The sequence below is a fragment of the Pomacea canaliculata genome, linkage group LG9, assembly GCF_003073045.1.
Source record: "Pomacea canaliculata isolate SZHN2017 linkage group LG9, ASM307304v1, whole genome shotgun sequence".
Taxonomy (NCBI): domain Eukaryota; kingdom Metazoa; phylum Mollusca; class Gastropoda; order Architaenioglossa; family Ampullariidae; genus Pomacea; species Pomacea canaliculata.
In genome coordinates this window covers 8,503,879-8,513,254 of record NC_037598.1, presented here as the reverse complement: position 1 = coordinate 8,513,254, position 9,376 = coordinate 8,503,879, and positions in this window count along the sequence as shown.

Sequence of the window (9,376 nt, the reverse complement as noted above, 5' to 3'; positions counted from 1 at the left end):
CAAAAGGCCAGGAAGTCTCACCACCGTTTATCTCCCCTGGAGTCAGTAGGCCCGTGAACCGCGGACCGCTTACGTCACGACGGCAAGGCAGTCAGCCCAGTAAGCAGATGCCATATACAGAGCAAGAACAGCGTGCCCGTGACGAGAGCTGAACTCAGGACAACCAACCTTCATTATATTGGTGACAGGTAATAACTGTTCAGCCACCGGACCGCCCTTCGAGAGACACAGAGAAAAGTGGGCACCACTGGCTCTCGGGATAAGTAGGGTATCTCACACCACTGTCCCCAACAATAATACATAAAGGGGGCACATATAAAGGGGAGGGGTAATCACACGCATGCGCAGTTATTCGTATACACAAAGTGGACAGATCCATTTATTCTGTACATTTGGACAAATAAAATGGTTTTTAATTTTTCAGATTTCGCTGTCAATGTGTACTTTAAAACCGTTGCTTATAGCAATTTAAAATAAAGGTTTGCTTAAAAATTTCAGGCCTCTTCCGGCGTTTTTAATGATGAAGATATCCCTCCCCGCTTTTTTCTCCCCTCGCGCCTGCATGGGTAAAGGGAAGTAATTTAAGTGTCGTAAAGGACAAAAACACATACAGATTACCTCCCTTGCATTGCATTCAAGTGAGTGCAGATTTTCTTGCATTGTTATTATTGAATACCAAGAATTGCATTACTAACGCTTTCACATAATATACAATAACCGGTAACAGATTTACCCGTTCTTAATCGTAGCACATAGCATCAATGCTGAAAAAAAATGTGGATAAGTTGTAGAATGCCAACAGTAAACTTTTAAAAATGGCAAAGAAAAAAAGATTGTACCCTCAAGAAAACCATACTGCTACATAACCAAGATAGTTGTCATAGCCTTCTGTGCAAGGCGCAAGAACACACTTTTAAGCAATTATAAGGAAGCGACCATGCATAAACCTAATATATAAACAACGCATTTCTAGAATTATGCATGTTCATATGCACATCTCCAAACACACATACACTCTTATATGCTCTGGTCTCTCATGTGTGTACATTCTCACACATGTTCACTATCAGAGTAAAACAGAATGACTAGAAGTGAAATATACGTATATACCCAGTGAATATGTGTCATTTTGATGGTTTTTGCCACAGTGGTATCATTTAACACAGGTGCTGCAAAGTTATAAAGTTGCAAAGATTCAGAGAAAATTTATTCATGCTTCGATGGTTTGTGCTTGGACTGCTAGTCTGCCTATGGCAGCCACCATCTTCAGATTTACATCTGATAGCTGCACTTCAGTTCTCTTGCTTCCAAAAAGACACTCCATCACAGATTTTTATGTTTCTAAGACCAAACCCAGCCTGGAAAACTCGCCAAAAGTATATGTGGCACTGTTCAGGTCTGAAACTGCATGCAACTTTCATGCATTTTTAACAAAACCATCAATCCTATGAGCATATGATTGTGGATCTTGTCCAAGTTTCTCCACCCAGTCATCAAACACTGCTCTCAAGTCTTCTGTAAGACTTGTAACCTTTAGCTTCTTTTCAGCTTGCACTTTTGTACTGTCAACACTTCCAGTTAACACATACTCCATTTCCTGAGTTTCAGTGCTTGCCGTCTTGCTCAGATCATTGGACATTTTAAGATGCTTTGGAGACTCTTACTATTATTTATGATGTTAATGTTAAATAATGAACATATGTACAACTTTCAAAATATACACTTACACAAATAATAGCTTTTCCTTGCAATGTTCATGGTAAATATCTCATTGATAAATGCCAGCTGCAAGAGGTGTATGTGATAATTATAGAATACTTTCCAAACTGGTAACAGTTGTTTGTTAACAGGTACTGATATTCTCTGAAAGTTTTTGTTCTTTCATTCAGCCACTATTACCCTATGTACAGATAACCTAAAGCTGCATGATAAAAAATGTTAGTACTGTACTCAGTAGTGTCTGCATTAGATCTAGCCAAGCAGGTTAAAGAAAATACTTATAGTGTAAACGATATTATAGTACAACACATCAAGGCTATTAGTCCAAGAATCAATCCAGCTTCTACTATTACAACTAATACCAAAAAAGTATAAATTATCTCAGATAAATAACATATATTTATACTTCTGTGCATTAAGGCACCATGTTCTCATAGTCTTTTTTAAATAAAAACCAATCTTAACATGTGGAACCCCCACCTAATTAAGAAACTGGGTTGATGAGACATGCATTGCAAGTAATGTCTACAACTTTGACAAGAATGAGAAACATTTTAGAAAAGTCATGAAGTTTATCTTCCACTAAAGTATTGGGTGTAAAGTAAATAAATGTCAATAACAACTACACTAATTTTCATGAAGTTTATAACCTATGATCGATCGAGTCCTGCCTTTCTGTAAGGACTATACGCACGTATAGCAACTTCTAGAAATCTAGCTATTATCAGTTATCATGAGATTAATCACAATAATGCAGAAGCTGATGCTCTGATAAACAGGTCACTCGCGTCAGCGAGAGCGAGATTTTCTGTAACTATCTCTGATAATATTATAATTCTTTTGACAGTGTACTTTCACTTCTACACCAGTGTAGCTTAATTAATACTTCTCACTAGTGACACTGACAAGGCAGTTAATATTTACCTTTATTGCAAACACTACGATTTTTTCTATCTCCCTTGTGCCTTATATAACACAAGAGACTTCTCTTGTTTGCAACGAGTGACTGTCAAGATCACACACAGCAATTTTCTATTAATTACGATCGCCTGTTAGCGCGTTCAGCCGAAGCCAAATCCACTCATGCAGAAACAGACGTAGCGCGGAGTTTCGTATTTTTTACTTTTTAAAGTGTTAGTTAATCTTTATATTTTCCATTCGATCTGTGTTTCATATACGTTACTTACAAAATCTGTGCAAACATTCTATTCTTTAAGGTGTCATTGAAGGGTGGAGTAAGAAAGTGATCGCAACTCGAGGTCAAAACTTGACCTACGTCGGCTTCGGGTAGCAACGAGGTTGACGCCCTGCGCATGCGTCGTGGGAAAGCCCATGGGAGGACGCACACAGCGGCGGGTGAGGATTAAACAAAAGAGCGCAGGCAGTGCTTGTGATTAATTACAGTACTTCCAATAATGAAATAGGTTACAGAGAAATGAGTGAACACAATGAACAGCAAACGGTAGTCTCTGTCAAGAACGTAGAGCAACTATTATTTATATAATTTTCGTGTTGGGGTTTTTTCAGGGGTAAGGGGTTGTTTTGTTTTGACAGGGAGCATGAGAATTCTACGTGAGTGCATGCGTGAATTTGTACATATTGGTTTATTAAGTGCTAACAAAAAATTGTGGTAATATATATTATTTTATATACAACCATTTTGTTGCTGCAATTTCCAATATTATAGTCACACCTTTGCTATAGCCAAGTAACTATAGCAATAAAAAAGTCATTTCACTCTCTTTCCTCCTTCTCTCTCTCTAAACACGTACACACTCATGTACAGACACGCACGCACACACCCGTTGCAAAGATCGCTCCGTTTACGCCTGCCTGCATCCCGCAAACCGCAGCGACAAGCATCTCCCCCGCCCCTCCTTGCTGGCAACCAGCGGCTTGCGCAAAACGGATGACCTCGCATGACCTCACAACTAGGACCGAGCCGCTTCGGGAGTGGATCGCTGGGTGTTTCGACCTCAAGGGGCCAGGAATGTCCCTGGTGGGGAGTGCCCTCCCTTCCCTATTACCGGACTTCACAGGACAGCGGATCACGTGACCGTCCCAGCACGTCGCGCAGTCTGTAGCGGAAGTCGAGAGCCCTGCCCCACGGGTCGTGAACAGTTTCTCGATTTGTTTCTTTCAACTTTGTCCAATTAAGTTTTCCATGAATCACCTTTTTTTCTGAAGCCGAATAGCATAAAAGATTATATTTCTGCTCCCGAGAATTACGCACTTGGAGAGTGTGATGATCAACAAAAAAAAAAGGATGAATTGGGAGGTTGGGGGAGGGGAGAATAAGCACGTTGAATGAATTTGCCTCCTGTGGAACCAAACGAACAATGCCGCGGCAAGAAGACAAAAAAGACAATGATATGTGGACTATGACTACTGCAGCAGTCACCCGTGGCAGACAAGAAGAAAGAAAGAACACACAAAGCCGGTGCTTCACGTTTCCTCCTTTTAACGCCACTGAATCAGACCTTTATTAGAAAAGTGGGCCTTTAATAAAACTTCCGGTTTTATTTCTCTATGGAAACTCTCTCAACACAGAATGATGGTGGGGTTTTGTAGATTATTTATACTGCAATAAACTGCAATATTCTCTCTCTCTCTCTCACTCTCACGCAAGCGCACACACACATGCACACGCTCGTACACACATTCAAAAACACAGATACACCTACACATGCACAAAACAGAGAAAAGAGAGAGTAGGGAAGGACGGAGCGGGAGGGGAGGGAGCGGGGTGAGGAGAGCCATGAATCATAAATTGGACGCTTTACAGCCTTGTCGATCTCATTTAATTTGGCCGCTTTGATCTTCGCACGCGCGCCGCGGACTCGGAGCTTGGCTACGTCAATATTATGACATTAATCCGGCGTGTGAATACACTTTTATGAGCGGCTGTGTTTTCCCATCCAGGCCACTGGAAGAAGACACGCGAAAAACATTATCTAGGACTGCAGGGTTGGATAGAAAAAGAGAGAGAAAGAAAGAAAAAAGAGATGAGTTCCTCTTTAGCTGACAACAACGTTTTAACTCCTCAAATTCCTTTTTTAATGTTGACGGTGGCAAGGTTGGATGGCAGTGAAAAAGAAAGTCTTCTTTACCGACATAAAAACTCGCAAATTTTTTTTTTAATCGAAAGAGCACCATCATCATTGACTAAACAAAGTCCTGAACCTGGGTGAGGGAATGGTAAGGGATTTTGATGGCTGGTGAGGGCAGATGATACTGAGGCACGGCTACAACCCAAAATTAGACAGAAAATGTCTCCTTGGGACCACAGGATGGTCTATATGACTTCCTCTGATTCAAAACGATCCGTGGGTTTTTTGGTTTGTTTGTTTGTTTTTAACTGCAAAACTCTTCACTCCATTATATCTCTAATCGCACATTTACCTGCAGTGATGCAGACCTTCCCTCGATAACTGAAAACTTTCGTTCGATGACTGCAGACCTACTTTTATTTACACCATGCTTTACTTCGATGATTGCAAGTCATCCTATCAATGGCCGCCGATGATTCACAGTTGAGGACAGGACAGAAATGTTGAGACGCATTTGAAAGCGGCTCGGCGGGTGGGTTGAGCTGGTACTCGAACAAAGATTTAACCGGGAATGTGCAGACTGATCGAACGTTGTCGCTCCAAAAAGTGCTGCACACTCTGACCACACAAATTTCTCAGACAAGTGGTGTGGACTGCAGTGGTCCCCGCTGTTGGTTGACATTCTTTTTTCCAAAATGCTGGCAGTAAATGGTCTACGACGTCACAAACAGAAGGAAAGATACCATCTCGAACATTCTGTAAACAAAACTTAAACTGAATGACTAATTGCTGGCGGGGTTTCCTGTTGTTTGTTTGCTTGTCTGGCTGACTCACTCACTCTAACATCTTCCCGATGGAATTTATTTGCCTACCATGGCGGTTTTCTCCACTCCTTTTTCATTTTAGCAGTTATCCTTTTCTTCCCCTTGTTGTGGTTAGCGTGCATTCTTGTTGCAAGAAATCATGCATGTGTTCGCTCGTGTGGGGGACGTTGACTTCGTTGTCGTGGCGTTTTATTGCGCTGACTGTCTTTCTGGCGGTGGATTTGTTTGTCACAATCACCACGTCTGCACCTAGTTTTATGACATACCTGTTATCTACGGTCTGGATTGCTATTGTACACCAAAACTCCTCATCTTCAAGGATAAACCAAACAAGGGCAAGTCGGTCCCTGGGCTGCGATAACTTTGATCTTTAACTAAAGCCTCAATGGCAGTTATGGGCATGTCAGTTTTGAGCCGTGAACTGGCCAGTTTATTAGATGCATAAATTTTGGAAAGTGTATGAAACATCTGTTATCTGTACCTGTCTGTCATTCTGGTCTTACCAAAGATTTTACCAAAGTGCCACGTTTGGAGTCTGTTCTTTAATGTCTGCAGGACGACTGTCGAGCGTTACTAGAGGTGAATAAACAGTTCTGAGATTTGATACCTAGGATGGAACAATCAGTTTCGACGGATTTTTATTGTTCACAGTCGGAGAGTTGAAGGAAGTCAAATTGTTCATGAAGAAAGATTTGAAGGAAGTCTCGTTGTTCACAGTCCGAAAGTTAAAGGAAGCCTCATTGTTCATAGCCAGACACTTCAATGAAATCTCATTGTTCACAACTTGAATGTAGTTTGTTGTTCACAGCAAAAGAATTAAAAAAACCTCATTATTCATTACTTAAGCATTGGTTGATCATGATAATTAAGCAGAGCTTTCAACAACACCAGCTTTATTGTGCAAAGTTTTCTTTCTCTCCTTACATCAGACTTCAGAACTCTTCTCCACTTTTCAGAAGGGATTGTACATAATCTTTTATCGTTTAGACGTGTGTTAGTGTGTACACTATTTATACTCATTTTAGTTTTCGGATAACTTCAAACTTTAGTTAATTATTTTATGATTACTCCTGATAATGCTAGTTGCCTAAAATGACCTTATTTGGAGATTTTTAACATGGACATGACAGTGCGCTATGTCGCAAACCTGGGGCGAGGTCCGTAGATTTGGTAGGGGGTGCGATTTCTATTACCGGTTCAACACACCGTCGATACCCCCACCAAATCCCGTCGACACTTACCGCGTGCTACCACACTAAATTGCTTATTAATTATCAACTTTTAGTTAGCTCGAGCCCCCAAGCACGCATACCCCAATGAAAACACAAGGCAATTTAGGGTGTTAAAAGAACGTTAATTATTATTGCCAAACGACAAAGAAAGAATACACAAGAACAGGAGGGTTTAATTACTACGTTTTTCTTTATCCTAACTCGTTCTAAAGGTCGTCCCGGTATCTAAATGTTTCCCTTACTCCTGGTCCAGATAGCGAGTGAGCCAGATCTAACCTTAAAATTAATTATCACACACCTCTCTGCTCACACACTCTCCCCATACACTCCTTACGCATACGCCACTTAGCTGTGTCAAGCTTTGGTTGTGTATGGACTGTCTCGCAGGACACACACACACAACGGTCACTGGTATTGTCCACTGGCTAGCGTCGTATGGAGATTTCTCTCGCCGCGCCACAGAAGAAATATTGTTCCAGACTTCGGTCTTCTGTTGACTGGTGCGCGACGAGAGGAGTATGAAGAAGGTGCACCTCAAAAGGTCGCCAGTGGTCCTGACGACCTCCGCGTGGAACACCGCACCGATCCCGGTGGCCGGAGCAACTTGTTGAGTTGTTGTTAGGTCGAACAAAGTTGCTCTGGCGTACGTGCAGGTACGACGGTGAGGCTTAGCTCAGATCTAGGGAGATGTCCTTTTCTCCGTGGTTTGAAGCAGAAGCCCAGCTAGCCGTTACGACGAAGATCAGGCGAAGTTACTCTCCTGCACGCCAGGGACGACGGTGTGGCTTAATTTGCCTTCGAGGACGATGTCCTTTTTCGCTCAGAGGTTATTTCGTCTGAAGCTTGGTGGAAGGACAACTGCACACAAGACTTGAGACACGAAAGTCACGGAAGTCTTCCCCTCAGAGGTTTTCGCACAAAAGCACAGGTTGTCGTCTAGATCTTTCTTTTCTAGTCGAAACGCTCAGTTTGTAACTCTCGATCTTTCAGTCCAATAACCGTCTTGTTGCCCAGTCATACCACCTGACACACCACAACCAATCACGCCTCACAGCCACCACGAGCTTAAGCTCCCACCCGCATCCGCGTAAATGACGCAATTTCTCTCTATGACGTAATTTCTAGAGAGAGAAATTACGTCATATCTAGAATAAAATAGATGTACAAACCCACACTACAGCCCTATCCCACTCTTTCACGACACGCTAATATTGGAAGCCCAGGAAGACAAGGTGAGAAAAAAAGGAGATACGTGTATGTGGATAAATATACATATATATATTTATTGACCTGAGTTTGACTTACAGCACTATGGTTCTTGTCCTACTGACAACTAATAACTGACATACTTTCATAACACTGGCGGGTTGAGGTAACCATGGGCGACGCTGAAAACTACAGACAAAAGGAATCGGTGAGTGAAAACAAAAGTCAGACAAATCATCATCATGGATTGTGTATGGCAACAGTTATAATCTTCTCAGTTTTGAAAAGGCCAGGACAAGCACAGTCTGCCTAGCAGCTGGTCTGGTGCCGGACATACAATGGCACTATGGCCATTAAGACATCGGCATTGGCGCAAGTACAATATCTCACATGTGGAAATTTCTTCTCCAATATTTTAATGGCAGACAAAGCAAACAATTCTTAATCTCGATCCTGGACGTAACTTTGCAATAATATCCAAGGACTACAGCCGTCATGGTTTTAATATTTCCTTTTGACCGGTCACTTCGTAATTGGTGCTGGCTGAAGGCCGCAGATAAGGGTATGGAGAGAAAATAACAGGAATCAGCATGAGTCTTGTATTGAGAGTTGACTTCAACCTTGACAGCTGTGTACGGAAATTTTATATCTTCTTTCCTATTTTCTTTCTCTCTCTCTTCCCTTTTTTTAACGGAAGTTTTACCACGTTATCGTTAATGAATATAGACATCAAGATGTGTTCTGTTGCTCACCTACTGTGTCACTCACTCGACCACTTATGTACCAAAGTAAGCAGTTGAGGACACACCAAAAGAATTAATATGTTTGTATTAAATTCAGCCATAAATACTATATTAAAGAATTTGTCTTATCTTGATATAATTAAAGTGCACTAATGTCAGTAAGCTAGTCAGTGTCAGTCACAAAGTCAGCCATTGCCGTGTGTTCAGACCTCCATGGGCTGTAAATTGTTTCTGCTTTTTTCAGGACTGAGTTAGCTAGCATTTTTGCTGCCTTGGCGAAAAGATCGTCCTTGAATTCTTCATTAGGGAAAAACATCCAGATCCTCGAAGGAAACTGGAAAAATCGGGGACGGTCATCATGAGGACATATGCTTCAGTCATGTGACCATTTACGTCTTATCTACCATCAACTTGTTGCAGAGAACTCAGTTGATGAAAAACTAAAAGGTGGGCTCAACAACCAAAAATGCAGACGACAAAAAGTTGAAAGCCTGCATTGGAGGATGGAATTAAACGGGGGTTGTATATAATTCAAAGATGTGTCCAAATACTCAAAGGGTATAGTCGAGTCTCACTAACCAAATATACTTCAAACTGTGATA